Source organism: Alosa sapidissima, chromosome 18 (genome assembly GCF_018492685.1).
Source record: "Alosa sapidissima isolate fAloSap1 chromosome 18, fAloSap1.pri, whole genome shotgun sequence".
Classification (NCBI taxonomy): domain Eukaryota; kingdom Metazoa; phylum Chordata; class Actinopteri; order Clupeiformes; family Clupeidae; genus Alosa; species Alosa sapidissima.
The window spans coordinates 29,535,895-29,559,655 of NC_055974.1; the positions used below are offsets into that span (position 1 = coordinate 29,535,895).

General features: G+C 41.5%; 1 protein-coding gene and 1 long non-coding RNA gene across 51 annotated transcripts in view; one reads left to right on the plus strand and one right to left on the minus strand.

The window, feature by feature from the left end:
* The window catches only part of LOC121689800 (protein NLRC5-like), a 187,196-nt gene that overhangs the window by 101,135 nt on the left and 62,300 nt on the right, over positions 1–23,761 (minus strand). The window lies entirely within an intron of this gene.
* The window catches only part of LOC121689866, a 15,783-nt gene continuing 2,621 nt past the window's right edge, over positions 10,600–23,761 (plus strand). Inside the window, exon 1 of the long non-coding RNA XR_006024907.1 lies at positions 10,600–10,790. This is a non-coding gene — a long non-coding RNA (uncharacterized LOC121689866). The remainder of the gene's footprint in view (positions 10,791–23,761) is intronic.

Consider the following 23,761-nt stretch of genomic DNA (forward strand, 5'->3'; position numbering starts at 1 on the left):
TGGAAAGATGGTGCACAGAACAGATATGCAACATCTTCAAGAAACATAGCGTAGATCATGTGCTCAGTAGCTACCTTTGCCCCTTTACTCCGTCTTCCTGTTTTGTGTTGACTCGTTTTTCCATGTTTCAGCCACTCCTCAGAGCACCCAGATGAATCTCATCATGACCAGCTTCAATGAAAACAAAGAATCAGAATATGTAGATATGAACATTTGCCACAATGCTGCTGCTGTTTCTACATGATCTTTCTAACATACGACTCTTTTAGCTGTTCAGTCAGCTAATTAGTGATCACACGTGTGTGTGTGTGTGGCAGGAGGCATACAGGGCAGGACTTTCACTTTCTGAAGTCGGGGTTGGCCGTCCACTTCTCTAATTCAGCTTCAACACTGTAGTCACATCAAACGTTACCTTGAAGTATAGTGTGCTAATACATACATAAATAAAACGTAAACAGAAATGGGTTGATATAAAAAGGTAAAAATGTACATGCTGTGTGGTTGTGTACTGTGTTGGGTTTTACATGTAACATGTATCTATACTCCATAGTCAACTGTACATATCTGTGTTCATACTGCACATAGCCATATTTAAACTGCTCTTATAATGCTACTGTTAATATACTGCAAATAGCCATATTTATACTGCTCTTATAATGCTACTGTTAATATACTGCAAATAGCCATATTTATACTGCTCTTATAATGCTACTGTTAATATACTGCACATAGCCATATTTATACTGCCGCAGACAGATCAGGGTATTCACTTCCCTGTTAGGTATGCTAGGTCAGCAACACACGCTGGAGAAATGCAAACAGATCAACTTAAACCTCTGTTTTCTTTTTATGTCGGTCAGTGGTTCCTTCATACTGTAAATTGGCAGCAAATTTACGCGGAGACTGCTGGTCAAATGATTTCTGGTGCTTCTGTCACTCGTCTGATAATTTGCTGCCAATTTATGAAGGAACCACTGACCGACAGAAAAAGAAAACAGTACATATCTGTGTTCATACACACACATTACATTGGTCACAATGTAATGGCCCAACTCGAGGGGCGGCAACAAGCATGCATTTAAAAATCTCACTGCACGCAATTGGATAACACTTGACCATGTTTACTCTGAATGATTTCGGACTTCAACACAATCCATTGTGCTATCGCGAGAACTCTGGATTTCCAGGGTAGGCTTCCCCACAGACCTCATCGTAATCATATGCAGACTAAAACATGATTTACATAGGCAGGGATGGATTACTGCACGGGCCTACAGGGCCCAGGCCCAGGGGCCCAACCAATATTGCATGGAATCATTGCCTCAATATCAACAAATCATTATGTAGGCTATGAATCTGATTGAATTAAAGTATTGGCCATCCCCAAAATGCACCAGAATACAGGAAATCATATCAAACAATATCAGACATATGCGACAATTAGTGGGGGGCCCTTAATACATCTGGGCCCAGGGGCCCGAAAGTTCATAATCCGTCCATGTACTAGGAATGCAGACTACATCACTTACATCGGCTACCATCACATTCTGGAGGCGCTGCAGTGATTCACCATATAGTTTGGGGCTACCATCACATTCTGGAGGCGCTGCAGTGATTCACCATATAGTTTGGGGCTACCATCACATTCTGGAGGCGCTGCAGTGATTCACCATATAGTTTGGGGCTACCATCACATTCTGGAGGCGCTGCAGTGATTCACCATATAGTTTGGGGCTACCATCACATTCTGGAGGCGCTGCAGTGATTCACCATATAGTTTGGGGCTACCATCACATTCTGGAGGCGCTGCAGTGATTCACCATATAGTTTGGGGCTACCATCACATTCTGGAGGCGCTGCAGTGATTCACCATATAGTTTGGGGCGGTTAATTGGTTAAAGGTATTTTAGTGTATTTTGGAGCATACAATTCATTTTTTCTGAAAAAGAAAATTGAGAAAAACATAGAATTTGAGAAAACATAGAATTTGTAGAATTATTGTTTATACATATTAATTTATATTGATATTATTATAACTTATTATTTAATTGGCGAAAACAGGCGTTGCAGGAGTGAACGCACATTTACGTATACACCCATGTGTGTGTGTGTATGTGTGTGTGTTTTTTTTTAACTTTATTTTCTTAGACTTACAAGTCTTATAACACCATACAAACAAATATGACTTGTCCCTAACACACAATGTAAAGGGATAGGCAGTACAGGCAGCCAGGCAAAATAAAACTCAATAGCCTAGTAGTCTTTTGAGGTCACACAACTCCCATACAGTACCACAGTTTTTTTTAGTTTTACAAATAATTATTCAAATCAATCATAAAAGCAGGAAAACTGGCCAAGAACCAATTAATTTGCTTTTATGGATGTGGTATTTACAGTAAGAATAAAATATGTATATGAAGTATGTAGCTTTAGCCTCAACATCAAACATATCGGAATTTATTTGATATATATATATATATATATATATATATATATATATATATATATATATCAAATAAACATCCATAAAATAAGAAGAGAAAATTCTGAATCCAAATTGAAATTCTATGTGCAAGTGTGTGTTGGCCTGTGCAGACCCCAAAGAGGTGAAGAGGCAGATTGTGGGAGTGGAGCTTCAGGTAGCTTCTCATGTGATCATGTGAATCACTTCAACTCAACTAGTTATAAACACGTCTACCTGAGAGCAAGGGGAGGAAGAGGAGGAAGAGAACTGAGCTCTAAACACTCTGCTGTTGTTCATGTGATGTATGAAGTGTGTAAACTGGGAGTTGGACACACTGACGGCACACACATGGACGGATTATGAACTTTCGGGCCCCTGGGCCCAGATGTATTAAGGGCCCCCCACTAATTGTCCCATATGTCTGATATTGTTTGATATGATTTCCTGTATTCTGGTGCCAGGGGCGGAGTGGCAATCGGGACGATCGGGAGTTATCCCGGTGGGCCGGCCGATGAGTCTGCGCGGTGCGGGCCGGCCGATGAGTCTGCGCGGTGCGGGCCGGCCGATGAGTCTGCGCGGTGCGGGCCGGCCGATGAGTCTGCGCGATGCGGGCCGGCCGATGAGTCTGCATGGTACGGGCCGGCCGATGAGTCTGCGCGGTGCGGGCCGGCCGATGAGTCTGCGCGGTGCGGGCCGGCCGATGAGTCTGCATGGTACGGGCCGGCCGATGAGTCTGCGCGGTACGGGCCGGCCGATGAGTCTGCATGGTACGGGCCGGCCCATAGAGCTTTTATCGCGGCCGTGACACCGACCTAATAGATGCATTAAGAATTTTCCGAAAATCTCTGAGATCTACACTTCAATGTTTAGGAAGTCCAACCAATATTTATACCACTCGCTCACTGTCTATATGTCATTCATGGTTATCTTAGTTCATTTTTGTCTTACTTTCATCACAAATAAAAAAACGACAATTTAATTAGTTTGTTTGTACTTAAATTAACTTAAGCCTAGGCTAGAATGGAACAAAGCCTCCTGGGAATGGGGAATGTGTTTCTGGTTTATCTAATGAACCGATTGCAGGTCAAGTCTATTTACAGAAATGTATAGGGGGATAAATGAGCGGCCCCTCGTCTAATGGCATGACCCTACAAACGATCAAGTTCGAGGAAAACTACAGGAGTTTTGACAGTCGACAGATTTGCGTGGTTGCTTGCTGTTTTACATATGGATGGAAGGCAGAGAGAATTGAGAAAGGTTAGCGGAGCTAAAGCATTGACGTTATTGAAACTAGGACAAGGTAGTCTTATGTTGATATGTAGCCTAGGCCTAGCCTAATGACTAATTAGTGGGCCACTCAGGCTGATAAATGGTTTGTGGAACTCGTTGGAACTGTCTATATGTAAACCTATATAGGCTTGCTTTAATCGTTCTCGTACAAACCTATTCAAAGTGCCTGGTTTTTCAGTTATTTAATTACCTGTGTTATTAGGTTGACATTGTCTGTAGGCTAAGCCTATTTTAAATTTATACAGGCAACTATTGGAGTGCTATGATACCCAGATCCTTGATGCTTGAAATTTCCATCCACCCACAAAGCTGTTTTTATACTGCACTGTTGCATATCTAGTTCCTTACACATTTATTGAAAGTGCCTGGTTTGTGGTTGATTGGCTTGTTGTGTTGCATTAGCACTATATATTTTGTTTGTGCTATTGATGTGTGATGTGTGTGCATGTTTGGGGGGCCATCAGAATTTTCCCAGTGGATTTTAGTGCCCCATTCCGCCCCTGACAGGAGCCAACACACTCTCTTGGCCATACCCTTGACCTTTACAAAGGGTCCCAATGTGTCTACAGCTGTTAAAGACCTGGCGCTGGCCTTATCCAAAACCTCCTAAAACGAGAGGGAATTGAGCAAATCCATCAAGAGATGCTCCGCACATATAACTCTGAAATATGCAAAGCAAGACAGTCTTTCTTCTGTTGATAAGTTCCGTTGAAGTTCTGTTGATAAATCCCCCCTCACAATTAGCACCTGAACTTCTCTCAACTAATATATGCAATAAGTTTGCATCTTTTTTCAAATGTAAAATTGACAAAATCAGACTCAGATCTTCGGCTGCCCCCGTTGTCTATTTATTGTGTTATTGTATTTAATTATGTTGTGCGCCTTGAGACCAAAGCAAATTCATTCTGTATGTGAAAACCTTCTTGCCAATAAACCTGATTCTGATTCTGAAACAGCTCTTCTTTAGGTTTTAAATAACACATGCCTCAGTACAGATGCAGGCAAAACATGTCCTAGTTTTACTGGACCTTAGTGCAGCATTTGATCACAACATATTAATACAAAGATTAGAACACTGGGTTGGATTTACAGGTATAGTTTGTGTATTAATTGACAGTGATCTAAATTTCACAGCCACATGAGAGCGATAACTAGACTTACAGTTTTTTTTTTTAAACTGGGTTCTTTTTTTCCAGATATAATCACAATTATCCAAACACCACACTCAATTTGCATAATTCCTAGATTGTTTGCAAAATGACACACTTCAGTCAAAACATACACACTTCAGTCAAAACATATACATATATTTGTGAAAATGCTATTAGTTTTCATCTAACCAACACAGTCCTCAATGATCAGACACTATTGGCGCCAGTTCTACACTGTTGTGATAATAAAAAACATGTTTGAAAAAAAAAAAACTAATTTTAGGAAATACATGTGCTAGATTTCTGGCCAGACATTGTTATGTAAGGGATAATTTAGATGGCAATAGTGAAAAACCCACAACATTCTTCATGATTAGTTTGAGATATACTGTAGGGAGAATGTACACAAATAGGCCTACTATAAACCTACCAAGCACTGCACAACCCTGATGCTGCAGGCTGAATATTTCAAGTATTTATGTCAATACTTACAGTATTTCTTACCATAATCAGTTACAGTAATCAACCAACAATGAAATCAATTAAACAAATAAAATCTGTAGACAAATAAAAATTACTGCATAAAGTAGGCCTACATACACTTTGACTCTGAAGAAAAACTAAGCAACAAGAATACTGTAACTATTCATCATCTCTCTGTCTGCCTCTTCCTCTATCTCCTTCTTCTCCTCTTCCTCTACCTGGGCCTCCTCTACCTCCTTCTCCTCTTCCTCTACCTCCTTCATTTCCTCTTTGAGCTCCCCCTCTCATTCTCACTCTTCTTCTTCTTCTAGATCCTTCCATTTTTGTTGAAGACAGGTGAACTCAACTGCTGCCTTTTATAGCACACCTGAGTGCTGCGTTTTCAAATTAGCACATGTGTGCTTCCACACCTGGTGGATGTGATTATCCAATTCGTTCATTAGTGTTGTCATTGGCAACCCAGGGCTTTGTAATGACAAGGAAGTAACCTCACAATCCTTATCTGTGTCTAAGGTGTGAAAATGTGTGTAGAGTTTTACAAATCACTGTGTGTAATGTTTTGCAAAAAGGGTGAAGCAGACATTATGTATAATGTTGTGCTAATCTGTGGAGGTGTTTTGCTCCTTGGAGTAGAATTTTGCAAATTGTGTGGAAATTTTTATTTTAGTGTGTAAACAATCGTAAAAATTGGGAAGCACTAACCAGTAGGCCACCACGGCTGCCCTGACCATGTGTGGGCAGCAAAGTAAAGGGGAGGGTGAGATATGTCTAAACCCCATGTTAGTTCACATCTAGAGGGTGTATGCTGCCAGACAATGGTTTAGGTGGTTGAACCGTTTTCCCTTAATTGCACAGATCCAAAGGTATCACACAGTATACCCGGTTTACTCATACCCTATGTATTATGAAGGGGCAGCAAAGTAAAGGGATGTAAAACCCATGTCAGATCACATCTTGAGGGTATAAAATATATGCTTTAGGTGGTTGAATTAGTTTTCCCTAAATGGTACAGCCCAAAAAGGTATCAATCATATATTCTATTTACCAATAATACCCAATGTATTATGCATGGGCAGCATTCTAATGAGGAGGGTGGGACATGTCTGCGGGTGTAAGCTTTCAGAAAATATATGGTTTATATGGTTGAATCAGTTTTCTCTTTATGGTACAGACCAATATATATTAGGTGTACACTTTTTTCAACTAAATCCATAAAATCTCAATGGGGAAGTTACTTAAGAGGCTGTAGAGATCTTCAGCTGTGAGTTTGGAAAGTCCATCACACATTGCGGTCATGTGGGGGCATAGACAAACAAAATAAAACAAGCAGAGTTCTAAATGAACTTTTTTTAACACCAGCCAATGTGGCTGGTAACTTTCTAAAGTTACTAGCCAATCAGAATTTCTACTAGCCAATTTTTTTCCGGTGAAAATAAGAGAATTGACACTCATCTCATAAATATGAATTTATGAGATGAGTGTCACTGAATGCATTTGATCATTAATTAACATTGTTAGCATGAATACATACCACAAAATAATGCAAACACTTCATTTCATGTTTGGGATATCTATCTATCTATCTATCTGTCTGTCTATTTCTCTGTCGATATCCTCATCCCCTGCTTCATTCCTCTTCTCGCCCCCATAAATCTGTCCCAACCACTGCCACATTTAGTTTAATCTTAACTTAATAAAAAGGAGATATCAATTATCATCAACAAAGACAAGCCAGCTGGAACCTGCCACTCGTTTTCTCTCCCTCTCGTGCGTGCTCAGACGCATACTCAATTAAATGGAGTAGCATAGGGCCTACGTTCAAGTTGGATCTTTATAGAGAGGGCCCGAAAAGTATCATCTTTCAGGGTTCCCATTCTAAGTCAAATGTAAAATTCCCTGCCAAAAAAGAAAAAAGAATTTCCATGACTTACTATAGGCCTACTATTTACTAACGTATACTGTAGTGTTACTTTTTAGAGTGGGAGATTAATAAATTGGCATTGAATAAACAATGTTGGGATACTCAAGGAAGCAGTAAAGCAAATAACCAGATATACAAAGTTATGTGTAGAAATATTTGTATTAATGTGTTTTGGCAAATACATTTTAAACTTCTACAACAAAATTCCCTGATATTCCATGACTTTGACCCAAACATGATAAAATTCCCTGACTTTCCATGTCTGGAATAAACTTTCCAAAATTCCATGATATTCCAGAAATTCCATGACCCGTGGGAACCCTGATCTTTATGTAACATGCTGTTGGTGCATGTTGATATTGTATACTTTCTCGAATAAGAGTGAAAAACAGTTTGCAGCACAGCTATTTACTGGCTAAACGTTGGTCCCTCTTTCTCTCGGTGCACTACACAGTGCGTGTGGTGGTGGTGATCACTGATCAGGCAACTTTTTAAAACTAAAATGTTTGCCTAAAAGCTCCTCACGTTCCTCTACATCCATGGGCGGATTATGAACTTTCGGGCCCCTGGGCCCAGATGTATTAAGGGCCCCCCACTTATTGTCGTATATGTAGGAGGGGGGGGTTTGGGGGTCCTCCCCCAGAAAAGTTTCAATTTTTCTGATGTGATTTCCTGTATTCTGGTGCATTTTGGGGATGGCCAATACTAAATTCAATCAGATTCATAGCCTACATCCTGATTTGTTGATATTGAGGCAATTATTCCATGCAAAGGCTTGGGCTTCAGGGCCCCCTGACCCCTTGGGCCCCTGGGCCTAGACCCGGTAGGCCCGTGCAGTAATCCATCCCTGTCTACATCTTCAGCTACTGTAACTCTAGACAATAAAATAAACGATCTTGCTGCTTTAGGTTTTGTAGCCTCCGTTACATGACATCAGCCCCCCACAAAGGAAATAGGTAAACACAATGCATTAATTGCGTTAATATTTTGTAACGTATTATGTATTTGTGTTATGTACAAGTGTTATGTACTTTTTACTTTACTTTACTGGCTAACTCCCTCCTCTTTCAGTCTATGCTCTTGCTTTGGCTCCATCAATCGTTCTTCTTCTAATTCCTTTTCTGGTAGACGCTGTTTTCTGGTAGACGCTCCGTTCGTTTCCATGGTCCCTCGCGCTGGTTTTACTGCAAACTTCACGTAGCATTACGGCACAGTGGTCATGGGAAATGTAGGAAGTACTGCCAGGGGATAATAACCGAGAACAGTGCCTTATCATGCATGTAATGTCATGCATCACCGGCCAAACTGGCTAGTACGTTTTTATTAACACCCGCCAAAATAAATTTTAACTCGCATTTGGCGTGTTGGTGGGTGTTCATTTAGAACCCTGAAAACAAGTTTGGTTTGGTGTCTTGAAGCACCGACTTCTCTGCTGGCTCAGGACTGTATGCTTTTGAAATAAAAATGAGAATTTCTCAGGTTTTCAAATAATAGTCTTTATAAAGGACATTTGTAGGAGTGATAGAGTCACAATTACAATCAGCATCTATTACATCAACCAAAACCTCCAACAACAACATTGCACTTCAGATAAGGTTATTCACTTTGGACTTACCATGTTGATTATCAGCCATAACCTTATATGACAGGGAAATAATTAGACCTTAACCTTTGACATTTAGTACCCATCATTTCATCCAGACTTTATAATTAATAACTGTGCTGGTTTAAAGGCGTTTTTTAGGCTAAAACATTTTATGTCACTTAGCCTACTGCAAACATCACCTAACCAACTGCTAGCTGTCTTTGTCCTGAATACATTGTAAAAAACACAATCTCTGTGGACAGCCCAGGCTCCAAAAACGGAGGCAACAAAAAACAACCTGGGCAAACCGAGCCCATGAAAACATAACAACTGTTCCATCAAATCACAGATGAGATAGTATAGTATAGTATATATACTTTCTTGATCCAGTGAGGGAAATTTGGTCTCTGCATTTAACCCAATCAGTGAATTAGTGAAACACAAACAGCACACAGTGAAGTGAATCACACACTAATCCCGGCGCAGTGAGCTGCCTGCTTCAACGGCGGCGCTCGGGGAGCAGTGAGGGGTTAGGTGCCTTGCTCAAGGGCACGTCGACCGCGGCCCACTGGTCGGGGCTCGAACCGGCAACCCTCCGGTTACAAGTCCAGAGTGCTAACCACTGGGCCACGGCTGCCCCTAAATGCGCGTTTAGGAGAGTTTCAATTGCACGGGAGCAGCACGGGAGGGAAGGGGGAGGAAGTAGTGAGCTAGCTCTCTGTTTTGTTTGAAAGTCAACAGAAGTGATGTTACCCAACATCGCTTAGAGCACCTTTAATGAAGATCCATCGATCTGATTGGGAGATACAGCCCAAACTGCATTTGTGCATTTGTGTGACCCGATGCGACGTTCGTTTTCTTTGAATCACACGTACGATCATTTCAGAAATGATCTAAGATCAACTGAAGGATGGTTTCTACGCAACACTTTTATAAATGAGGCCATTTGATTAGAGGCCAGAGTATGTGGGGGCAGTGTCCTCCTAAGTAGATGATGTGCAATGTTGGGCATTTGATTAGAGGCCAGAGTATGTGGGGGCAGTGTCCTCCTAAGTAGATGATGTGCAATGTTGGGCATTTGATTAGAGGCCAGAGTATGTGGGGGCAGTGTCCTCCTAAGTAGATGATGTGCAATGTTGGGCATTTGATTAGAGGCCAGAGTATGTGGGGGCAGTGTCCTCCTAAGTAGATGATGTGCAATGTTGGGCATTTGATTAGAGGCCAGAGTATGTGGGGGCAGTGTCCTCCTAAGTAGATGATGTGCAATGTTGGGCAGAACACTCCAAATGGGGCTGGGCTCCATGGTGTTGATTAAAGTCTCAGTGTTCCTCTCTGGCAACCTCCATTCCCAAATGTAAATGTCTGTGTGAAGTGGATGCCATTCTGCTCTGGGTGACCAACTGTCTGTGACATCTCACCACACACACACACACACACACACACACACACACACACAAGCATCTCACCACACACACACACACACACACACACAAGCATCTCACCACACACACACACACATACACACACACACACACACACACACACAAGCATCTCACCACAACCATCTTACCATAACAACAGGCTCTTTGCAGAATGCTCTTCAAACGCATAGAGTCTTCTTTGGTCATGAAGCTATTGTACAACAGTCTATCTACTATATATTCTGTGCATACTCCAAATGCCTCTTGTTGATGTAGGAGGACATTACCAGAGTTATATTTCTGTAGAAAACAGTGACGTCTGTGTGTGCGGTGTGGCAGAGGTGAGTTTGCATACAGAACACCACATCAGTGAGGTAGAGAGTAGCACCAGTCACAGTGGTGTCATTCTCACAGAGACGAGCAGCGTAACCAGAAGGGGTGACAACAGAGACGCAACTCCAGAGCTGTCTGACAGGTAAGACTCTGTTACTTAATGTCCATCCTAATATAACCAAAATTAAGACAGTGATGTAAAGTCACTCAACAAACTCAAAAGGTACCGCAACACCTTTTATATCCATGCTTAACTCTGCCAGTCGAGTTCCTCCATGTTGGTGGTTTGAGTTTTTGGTTATGGTTATGGTTACATAACAGAAGTTTTTACATGGTGACTAACATCATACACACAATAAGAGTAAACAATATAAACTGTGAGAGCATCAGTTGTAGTAAAGCATTTATATTTAAACAATTAGCATAACAACCATAAAATGATTATCTATGACGTAAGGCTCAATAGATTATGGTTTAAAAGCTTTTCTTGAATGTGCCATGGCTATCACTAGAAAGGACAGCGTTAAATAGATCATTCCACCAGCAAGGAATCACAAATGAAACGAGTTCTGTCCTGACTGACCTCTTGATGATGCTGATGGAAGGCCGAGACAACAGACGTCCATCAGAGGACCACAGTGCTCTAGAGTAGAACTGAATCACAGGGCTCAGATAGGATGGTGCTGATCCAGTGGTCTAGAGTAGAGTAGAACTGAATCACAGGGCTCAGATACTGTAGGATGGTGCTGATCCAGTGGTCTAGAGTAGAGTAGAGCTGAATCACAGGGCTCAGATAGGATGGTGCTGATTCAGTGGTCTAGTAGAGCTGAATCACAGGGCTCACATAGGATGGTGTGGATTTAAAGTTAATTCTGGCACCTTTGTGGCCTACACGTGTCCTTTTTGGCATAGTAAAGACCAGACACACGACCGCATTTGGAGTCACCTGCTACAGTCGCCGTACACTTGCAGGTACTGTAGCTCTATTTACATTGCATTGTTACAGTCACGCCTAGAGAGTAATTTCCATAGTAAAACACTGCCCATGTAAACCAAGCAGGTATTTACATTTATGATTTTTATATTTCCGTAATTCCCCGTATTGCCATATAGACAAACATGAAAAGTACTGAACATTGTTCACACACTCATAACACACACACACACACACATAAGAGGAGATAAAGACAAATGAAGTGTGATGTGTGTGTCTGTAAATAGCTGGGAGTGTGTTGTGTGTATCTGCACACAGCATTGAGTGTAGTGTGTGTGTCTGTAAATAGCTGGGAGTGTGTTGTGTGTATCTGCACACAGCATTGAGTGTGGTGTGTGTGTCTGTAAATAGCTGGGAGTGTGTTGTGTGTATCTGCACACAGCATTGAGTGTGGTGTGTGTGTCTGTAAATAGCTGGGAGTGTGTTGTGTGTGTCTGCAGTCAGCCGTGAGTGTGATGTGTGCAGGGATGGATTACTGCACGGGCCTACCGGGCACAGGCCCAGGGGCCCAAGGGGTCAGGGGGCCCTGAAGCCCAAGCCTTTGCATGTAATCATTGCCTCAATATCAACAAATCGATGTAGGCTATGAATGTGATTGAATTTAGTATTGGCCATCCCCAAAATGCACCAGAATACAGGAAATCACATCAAACAAATTAAAAAATTTCAGGGGGAGGACCTCCAAACCCCCCCTCCCACATATACGACAATAAGTGGGGGGCCCTTAATACATCTGGGCCCAGGGGCCCGAAAGTTCATAATCCGCCCATGGATGTGTGTGTGTACGCAAATAGCTGGGATCTGCACACAGCACTGACCTGTGAGTCTGTTGTATGTGTTGTATGTGTGAGTGTGTCGGCAAACAGACGTGAGTATGTTGTGAGTGTGTCATGTGTCTGCACCCAGCCGTGAGTGTGATGTGAGTGTGTTGTGTGTGTGTCTGCACACAGCCATAAGTGTGATGTGTGTGTGTGCGCACAGCCGTGAGTGTGTCATGAGTGTCATGTGTGTGTCTGCACACAGCTGTGTGTATCATGTGTGTGTCTGCACACAGCCGTGAGTGTGATGTGTGTGTGTGATGTGTGTGTATCTGCACACAGCCGTGAGTGTGATGTGTGTGTCTGCACACAGCCGTGAGTGTGATGTGTGTGTGATGTGTGTGTGTCTGCACACAGCAGTGTGTGTGATGTGTGTGTCTGCACATAGCCATGACGAGATGGGAGGGTGAATTAGTTTGAAATTGATTTTATAATTTTACTTTTTTGTTTTTAAAGCTCTTAACAGCTTAGTGCCGTTATACATCACAGGTCCACAGACCCGGCTGCAGACTACAGTGACAGAGGGGCCCAGCAGTGCTACTTACCACCTACTAGGCTCTTACTAGGCTCTTACTAGGCTACTTACCACCTACTAGGCTCTTACTAGGCTCCTACTAGGCTCTTACTAGGCTCTTACTAGGCTACTTACCACCTACTAGGCTCTTACTAGGCTCCTACTAGGCTACTTACCACCTACTAGGCTCTTACTAGGCTCTTACTAGGCTACTTACCACCTACTAGGCTCTTACTAGGCTCCTACTAGGCTCTTACTAGGCTCTTACTAGGCTACTTACCACCTACTAGGCTCTTACTAGGCTCTTACTAGGCTCTTACTAGGCTACTTACCACCTAGGCTCTTACTAGGCTACTTACCACCTAGGCTCTTACTAGGCTCTTACTAGGCTACTTACCACCTACTAGGCTCTTACTAGGCTCTTACTAGGCTACTTACCACCTACTAGGCTCTTACTAGGCTCTTACTAGGCTACTTACCACCTACTAGGCTCTTACTAGGCTACTTACCACCTAGGCTCTTACTAGGCTACTTACCACCTAGGCTCTTACTAGGCTCTTACTAGGCTACTTACCACCTACTAGGCTCTTACTAGGCTCTTACTAGGCTCTTACTAGGCTACTTACCACCTACTAGGCTCTTACTAGGCTCTTACTAGGCTACTTACCACCTACTAGGCTCTTACTAGGCTCTTACTAGGCTACTTACCACCTAGGCTCTTACTAGGCTCTTACTAGGCTACTTACCACCTACTAGGCTCTTACTAGGCTCTTACTAGGCTACTTACCACCTACTAGGCTCTTACTAGGCTCTTACTAGGCTACTTACCACCTAGGCTCTTACTAGGCTCTTACTAGGCTTGTGACAAATGGTCAGAAAGGGCTTTAGTTTTTGAGATACCCCTACCGGAGGTAGAACTAAACCCAACAATGTTTTTCCTCATCTCTAAGGTCTCCCATATATGAAATGGATTCTTGGCTAAAAATATTTTACTGCTAAGATTGTTAAATTAACAGATATTGTTATAGACCCCAAAACCAAAAAAGGACTAAAATATAGCCTGTCCGTATTGGAGTTAAGGCATATAAATGAGTGCAGATCAATTACACAAGCTCTGAGACCTTTGAAACTTGGCATGTTTATAGTCAGGAAGTCGCTTTACCTACAAGAAAAGACTGGATGTGAATATCTTGATGTATGGAATGAGTAGAGACATGCAAACATACACCTACAATAAGCAGACATGCAAAAAATTAATATCTATGCAGAATGTTTTCATTTACTTTGTGGCTGCTTTGCCAGGGATTATCATAGAAACACATATGATGGCTCGTTGGAAAGGTGGGGTTGTACTGAATCCAACAATACCAAATATGTAAATATAGTATGACGAATTAGGGTGTTCTGTCACTCAATGAAAGGTGTCTGAGGTGTCCAAAATGAAAGAAAACAGAACACTGGCAAAATACAGTCTCAAGTCCAAATCACATTATCAGTGGTGAGAAGAATGTTGACAAATTCATTGTTACAGCAAGGTAAGTGCTGATCTATATCTACATTTAATAATGATACATTTCATATGAAACACAGATCCAATTGAATCAGGTTAACATTGGAATGAAACACCTTTATTAAAGGAACCGTATGTAAGAAAAATATTTCAATTAATCATAAAATGGCCCTGATATGTCACTAGACATTAAGAAATCATGTTTATTTCAAATACTTATATCACTGACAACAGTAGTCCGGCCAGGATATTGTCATTTAAAAAGTGAAGTTGCAGCCCTCAACTGATGTTGATGTTGTGTTTTGTCAGGTCATGTTGTGTTTTGGCCTGATGCGCCACCCTCCACCTATCTACTAATCACGAAGTCAGTAGTGTTTCGGCATCTTGGTTGGCAACCTCGAGTCAGGGGGGAGGGGGAGGGGATACACCGCTCTTCAGTATTTTGAAAGTGATTGCAGTACCAGTTTTGGCCACAATCTTACATATGGTTCCTTTAAAATATTTACATTTACTTGAATTTTGTTTTGGTCAAGTCATTACTGAATAATGGAAAATAATATTGTTAGCTTTTGTCTGTCCAGACCAGCAGTGGACAGTAGAGCCTACACTGCTTACTTCACCCCTAAGTAGCTAAACAGTTAGTTGTAGAAACTACTTTCCCTAGCTAAGAAAGTACATAGCCTTCTGACTAATGTTGCATGTGTAATTCAACTTGATTTGCATTTCAATGAAATATCTGAAATGTATATCATTTTTCCTTTTCACTAGTCTCTTGAATTATGGAGAATGTCTTACAGCAGGGCCCGAATTATCTTTTTGTCTTTAAGGGGGTCTCTCTATCTCATAAAAAGTTGGCACACCCCGCGTATAGCCTAACAAGGCGATACAATTAAATAGCCTAGGCGCGAGTGGCGCTTTTGCGCAGTAGCCTATATGCGCATGATAGGCCTAGACACACGCACATAATAGAGATTTTCATAGAAATTGATTCCTTTTAATTCATTTCAACATATTATTGATTGTAATATTCCATATTTAATTTCAATATCACAATACAAAGATAGACTAAAGGATTTACTCTGAGTGCCATTCTCAATTTCACAACGTAACTCATTTGAAGCAGACCACCGTCTCAGATAGGCTATCCTCAGTGTCAAACACAATAATGCATGTAGTATAACTTATACACAGGGGAAAAAGCACTAACTGGCAGAAAAATAATAAAGCCATTGCAGCCAAACTATGTTCTAGTATTATAGGCTAATGTGCACATAGTAACAACACCTGGGCGGTCAGTCGTCTCGTGTGTTGAACCGTGGGATTAAATAGACGAACAATTTTGGAATTTGCACTGAGATGTTGTCGGGTAGCCATTGAATAGGCTATTCCGCCATCAGAGATTGCTAACAGGTGTTTCAAAATATCTGGGAACTTTCCGGAGCTCTGAATGACAGAGGATAGCTACAGATCAGTTCACAGAATCATTGAAGTAAGCTGCATTATGGGCCATAATTTATGGCTTTGTTAATCAACATAGAAGCAGGGCTCGAATTACGTGGGAGCCAGAGGGAGCCGAGCTCCCATAGAGTGAGGACTGGCTCCCATGAAAGCAACAAAGTCAAAAACCTGAGGGGGTCTTTGATATCTGAAGTTGTCTGGCATTGTAATTTAATCTTAAACAACTGCTCATTATCCATCCCTGTGCGATCTCTTACCATTAAAGACATTAAATTAAAATATAGGCTACTACGGGACGTAGACCTACACTACGCTCTTGAACGCAGCATGACACTTCACCACCACACCACTAGACTATATGAGCAAACCGTATCGATTTGACAGCACTCGCAAATCTGAAGAAGTCACCCTGCTTTGATGTGAGTGTTTTGTCTATTTGCATTCATTGGGCTAGCCTACGTGGTTTGATATGAGCTGAAAAGTCCTGTTTGCTGTTGAACTTGTGCTTCACCTATTCTATGTTGATTTACAAAGCCATAAATTATGGCCCATAATGCAGCCTACAATGATTGTGTTGTCTGATGATCTAGCTATCCTCTGCCATTCAGAGCTCTGGAAAGTTCCCAGCTATTTTGAAACACCTGTTAGCAATCTCTGATGTTGGAATATTCAATGGCTACCCGACAATATCTCAGTGCAAACTCCAAAATTGTTCGTCTATTAATTTTCCACGGTTCAACACATTAGCCTACTAGAACATAGTTTGGCTGGCTTTATTCATTTCTGCCAGTTAGTGCTTTTTCCCTGTGTATAAGTTATACTACATGCACTATTGTGTTTGACACTGAGGATAGCCTATCTGAGACGGTGGTCTGGTTTAAATGAGTTACGTTGTGAAATTGAGAATGGCACAGACTAAATCGTTTAGTCTATTTCTTTGTATTGTGAAATTGAAATGAGATATGGACTATTACAATCAATAATATGTTGAAATTAATTAAAAGTAATCAATTTCTATGAAAAATCTATGTCTGTTGTGTGCGTGTGTCAAGGTAAAGCCTAGGCCTACCGTGCGCATACTGTACTGCGCAAAAGTGCCACTTGCGCCTAGGCTATTTCATTGTATCGCCTTGTTAGGCTATGCGCGGGGTGTGCCAACTTTTTATGAGATAGAGAGACCCCCTTAAAGACAAAAAGATAATTTGAGCCCTGCATAGAAGAGGTAAGGCGCAAGTTCAACAGCAAACAGGACTTTTCCGCACGTATCAACCCATGTAGGCTAGCCCAATGAACGCCTATGTAAATAGACAAAACATTCTCATCAAAGCAGGGTAACTTCTTCAGACTTGCGAGTGCTGTGAAATCGATCGTATGCGGTTTGCTCATATAGTCTAGTGGTGTGGTGGTGAAGTGTCATGCTGCGTTCAAGAGCGTAGGGTAGGTCTACGTCCCGTAGTAGCCTATATTTTAATTTCACGTCTGTAATGGTAAGAGATCGCACAGGGATAGATAATGAGCGGTTGTTTAAGATTAAATTACAATGCCAGACACCTTCAGATATCAGAGACCCCCTCAGATTTTTGACTTTGTTGCTTTCATGGGAGCCAATCCTCACTCTATGGGAGCTCGGCTCCCTCTGGCTCCCATGTAATTCGAGCACTGTCTTACAGACATTGAATCCAAAGCTTTGTATCATTTGTGGAAAACATTTTGAAAAGGGCAAGAAAAAAGATCCCTATGTCCAAAACCCCACTGTAGAAGGCCTCCAACGCATACTTACCCTTGCTCAGCAGAGAGAGAGATGGTGATGTCCATAAAACTCTGGCTCCATATACAGATGATAAAGTTTCATATCATGTATCATGTAGAGCGAACTACTGCAGTAAGACAAAAATCAGTGAGCAGCAGCAAGTTGCAAATGTTGAGAGTGAGAGCACATCTGCACCAAGAAGGCTGAGTAGGGTTGATACAACATCATTTCAAATACGGAGAGATTGTTTCATTTGTGGGAAGGCCAGCTCTAAACCAGAACCTCTGACAGCAATTTCAACTGGAACAAGCGCAAGTACCAGAGACAAGGTCCTTCGGGCAGCTTCTGAAAGGCTTGATGAAGATAAAAAGGGAGATCCAAGGTCTAACAGGAGCCAAGGAGCAGGACCGGAGCACTCAATGCTTAAAGTGATTTTTATTAGTGCAAACTGACTAACGTTTCGACACCCATGCGTCTTCTTCAGAGTCAAAACCAAAGATGATGAAGATGTACAACTTTGAATTCTTTCATGCCCAAATCTCTTTGCATACAATACCAAATACCATAAAATGCCTTGCACACTACATATCTAAATGAAATATAGCAGAAGCCATAGAAAAGAATAAAAACGCAGACCAATGTCTATAACAAAGCCTTTATTAAGCTCACTGAAGACATTGATAAAACAGTATTGTCCAAAGGTATGAAAGTGAGGACTCTCAACTCGTTCACTGATAGCTATGAGAACATACTAAAGACCATTGCTGAGCAAGAAGGTGTGTCAACACAAGAAGTATATATATCAACTGTTCCCACTTGAGACGCTGAACATGGAATTGTTGATGCTCCATCAACAACTTTTACCAAAATGAAGACACCCTAGATGGGAAGAGTGCAACTCATGTTATGGCATCGTTGTGTTCCGAAGAGGCCAAGTCTCCACAGCAGATAAATGCCCATAGCACAGGTTCCACAGAGGTCCCTCACCACCTTAAACATGTTTGATATGAATGGAGATAAACTTTACAGAGGTCCCTCACCACCTTAAACATGTTTGATATGAATGGAGATAAACTTTACAGAGGTCCCTCACCACCTTAAACATGTTTGATATGAATGGAGATAAACTTTACAGGTACATTTTGTTCATTCTTTTGTCCCTTCTTCACATTCAGGGTGTCTTCATTTTGGTCAAAGTTGCTGATGGCTGCATCAAACATTCCATGTTCAGCAACTCCAGTGAGGCCAGTTGGGATGTAGACACCACTCTCAGCAACAGATGTGACAAGTGCCTGACTTCTGTATAGGAAACACAGTACCCCATTGCACTGAGCTCATTGATGACTGTCTTACTACCAAACTCATGATGTATCAAAATGGGAAGTCCCAGTGTGATTGGCGTATGGATGTGACAGCTCTGTTCAATGAGATCATGACAAATTGCGATAACACACAGATTCTCCTTTGAAGCTGGGTCATCATTAACCTGACTCTCGCTAGATGAATTTCGTTCCGCCTAGCTCCACTCATCCATCTGGGATCGATCCATTGGAGCATACCTGTCAACACTCCCGTTTTTCCCGGGTTTCTCCCGTATGTCAAGGTCATCTCACTGCACCCTCCCGTTTTGTTATTTCTCCCGGCCAATTCTGCCAAAGTCATCTGATTGGAGGGCCGGCTATTTCTGAAAATGCAATGTTCTTTTTTTCATTTTTTCAAATACCACACACAACTGCAAACAGAAAGTGCAAGTGTTTTTATCTAGTTTTAGACACCTGTGCTAGCAACCTTAGCTTATAAATAAAATAATGATAATATAAATATTAATACAAATTATAAAACAAATGAAAAGCATAGAAACAGGTATGTGTGTGTTTCACACCAAATAAAAATATTTTCCTCTCATAACTTTTTTAAACCTGGCAAACTATAGGCGTCAGGGTTAAGAAAGCAACACCATTGGATTTGTATATCAAATTTTCAAAAGGCCATGGCTTGAAAGTGGTCAGAGATAAAGTCCTACTGTAAATGTAAAAATCTTTGAGTAAAACAAAAGTTTATGAAGGGGGTACATTTACCCATCTAATTTGCCAGTGGATGGCAAGCACCTCAAATTATGCACCTTTCTAAATACTGGATGAACATATTTGAGCAGGTTTACTTTCCTTTTTTCATATTACCCACATAACAAATTAACAGGAAAACACCTAAGATGTATACCAACACCTAAGATGTATATGGTTTCTAAACCACAAGGCCTACAATAAAGTATTCTGGTCAAATCAGTTCCTATTGCGGGTAATCAGAAGTTCGCATCATATTGCGGGTGACTTTGTAGTTTAGAGCCCTATTTCTACTAGCCCTGCTGTCTGTACCACGTCCATTACGGACACTATCATCACGATTACCACTGCAACCTCCAAGCTATGTTGGGCAGAGGGTCGAAATAAGCATGGTATGCTTAGTGGACACCGTCGTATACACGCAGACAGCACCCAGCACCTCCATTCAATAGACGATCGATCGATCATAATCTCCAAAAGGATATTCTCCTTCAGATTTAGAATAGGTGAATAGCATAGCCTACCTAAGACTTCATCACACGTAAACGTTTTTCAACATTTGGTGATGGCCTATTTCTGCTTAATTTCTGCTTCAATTTATGCAACACTATGGCCTACATCGCTTCCGCGTCATTACAAATGCACGTCTTTGTGTTTCTCACGTGTAATACAAGTATTTCCTGAAAACTTTGCGCAGCGATTTTGGGTTTGTATGAAGCTCTGGATGTCTAGCACATAATGGAGCAGAGTACAAATGAGATTTGTCACCGTACTTGGAACTATCGTCTATTTTAATCAGTATCGTTGTTTGTCGCGATTAAAAAATAGTCTCAAGGGCCAGATTACATTATTATTTTGACAAACGTTGCGGGCCGGACGCGGGCCGGGTGTTTGAGACCCCTGGATTATTGAGTGTTGTTGATACACTGAACCAAATCTGACAGCAAGCAGCTTTGGAGTTTTAGAAGTAGGCTGCAGGCAGGCAGCTGGTGGATACATAACTGGCATGCGTAAGGTAATGGTAAGGTAAAAGCAACGACCGAAATGCAGTGTTTTCATACAACACGTGTATGAAACATATTAAATATGCAAACAGAGATCCGGTATAAACACTCACACCTTCATCTATTGACGTGCTACTTCAACCACTCACATTGAAGCCAACCCGTGACGCTGAGAACAGTCTCACAGTCGCTTCTACGCTAGGGCACATCTATGTAACTCCCGCCCTGCGTCCTGATTGGCTCTACCATACAAACTGGTGCTGAAATCACTCTCAACGGAAGCGATCCCAGATGGATGTGAGTGGAGCTAGGCGGAACGAAATTCATCTGGCGAGAGTCAGGTTAGGTCATCATCACATGTTTGGTAATCTCTGTGGGCATGTTAATCAACACACCAGTTCACAAAGTCATACAGGATGTTGGGTACATATTTGCTGCATTGGAAACATAATAGACAGTCACTGCTGACATATTACTCACCCGTCTACCTGATCCATGCTCTTCCTCAATATGTCTGCAGCCCTGTGTAATATTTGGATTTTATGTCTGTGAGTTTAGCAGCTTCCCTCAGTGCACAATATGGTCATACTATCTGAGCAGATCAGATCTGACTGTCTTGGACGTGGAACAAATGCAAGCCTGTCTTTGTGCTGTATCAGCTTTTCCTTTAGTTTCCAGGATCTATATTTCTTGTGTTGAACTATGGACACACCTTCTTGCTCAGCAATGGTCTTTAGTATGTTGTCATAGCTATCAGTCGAAGAATTGAATCCTCACTTTCATATCTTTGGACAATACTATTTTATCAATGTCTTCAGTGAGCTTAATAAAGGCTTTGTTATAGACATTGGTCTGCTTTTTTGATTCTTTTCTATGGCTGCTGTTATATTTTGTTTAGATATGTAGTGTGCAAGGCACATTTTATGGTATTTGGCATCATATGCAAAGAGATCTGGGCATGAAAGAATTTGAAGATGTACATCTTCATCAAGCCTTTTAGAAGCTGCCCGAAGGACCTCGTCTCTGGTACTAGGGACAGCCATGGCCTACTGGCCTACATGGCCTAGGGGTTCGGGCATGTAACCGAAGAGTTACCGGTTCGATCCCTGACCCAGAAGGAAAAAAAGGAAAAAAGTGGTTGAGCACTGCTCTCCATCCATGCCCACATCCACGGTGCCCTTGAGCGAGGCACCTAACCCCTCACTGCTCCCCGAGCGCTGCTGTAGTAAAGCAGCTCACTGCTTTGGATTAGTGTGTGCTTTACCTCATTGTGTTCACTGTGTGCTCTGTGTTCACTAATTCACGGATGGGATAAATGCAGAGACCAAATTCCTTGTATACGCAAGTATACTTGGCCTATAATTTACATTGCGCCTGTACCAGTCGAAATGGCTGTCAGAGGTTCTGATCTAGAGCTGACCTTCCCACAAATGAAACAATCTCTCCATATTTGAAATTATGTTATATCAGCCCTACTCAGCCTTCTTGGTGCAGATGTGCTCTCACTCTCAACATTTCCAACTTGCTGCTGCTCACTGATTTTTGTCTTACTGCAGTAGTTCGCTCTAGATGATACATGATATGCAACTTTGATTTTGGAGGAAATATGATCTGTATATGGAGCCAGAGTTTTATGGACATCACCATCTCACTCTCTGCTGAGCAAGGGTAAGTATGCGTTGGAGGCCTTCTACTGTGGGGTTTTGGACATAGGGATCTTTTTTCTTAAGCAGTGTAGGCTCTACTGTCCACTGCTGGTCTGGACAGACAAAAGCTAACAATATTATTTTCCATTATTCAGTAATGACATGACCAAAACAAAATTCAAGTGAATATGTAAGGGATAATGTATAGAACGCCGGTCATTATGGGGAATGAATTTGTCAACATTCTTCTCACCACTGATAATGTGATTTGGACTTGAGACTGTATTTGGCCAGTGTTCCGTTTTCTTTCATTTTGGACACCTCATACATTGAGTGTCAGAACACCCTAATTCGTCATACTATATTTACATATTTGGTATTGTTGGATTCAGTACAACCCCACCTTTCCAACAAGCCATCATATGTGTTACTATGATAATCCCTGGCAAAGCAGGCACAAAGTAAATGTAAACATTCTGCATAGATATTAATTTGTTGCATGTCCGCTTATTTTAGGTGTATGTTTACATGTCTCTACTCATTCCATACATCAAGATATTTACATCCAGTCTTTTCTAGTAGGTAAAGTAACTTCCTGACTATAAACATGCCAAGTTTCAAAGGTCTCAGAGCTTGTGTGATTGATCTGCACTAATTTATATGCCTTAACTCCAATACGGACAGGCTAGTCCTTTTTTGGTTTTGGGGTGTATAACAATATCTGTTAATTTAACAATCTTAGCAGTAAAATATTTTTAGCCAAGAATCCATTTCATATATGGGAGACCTTAGAGATGAGGAAAAACATTGTTGGGTTTAGTTCTACCTCCGGTAGGGGTATCTAAAGAAATTGGGGCCATTGTCACTAGCCTATACATGCATGTTGCTAGCTGCTGATAACTTAGTTAAAGCAACACCAAAGAGTTTTTTGTACCTTAAAATAATGTTTCCAAAATTGTTTCAGTGGTTCATCAACTCGTAACAGGGTGAACGGCACTTCTGCATTCGCTTCGCAGCCCTCTATCGGCTATAACCGCACTATGCAAGTTTGCCAGATCGGGTAGTGGATCTGTGGTTTGATGGATTGAGACATAAGAAACTACAAATTTGACTTGCATCCGATGTCGCAATACATCATACTTTCATAAAATCATGCAACTTTCTCTACCTTGTCTGTGGACATCGTTATTTGCTAAGCTGGTGCTGGATAAACAAATAGTGTGCGTGCGACAGAGGAAAAGTTCTTTGGTGTTTCTTTAATTTGACTAGTTAATTTGCATGCATGCATCATTTGCACTGTGGTGTTGATAATGCTAACCTTTAGTGAACACCGTGCTGAACTGCCATTCTGTGCTG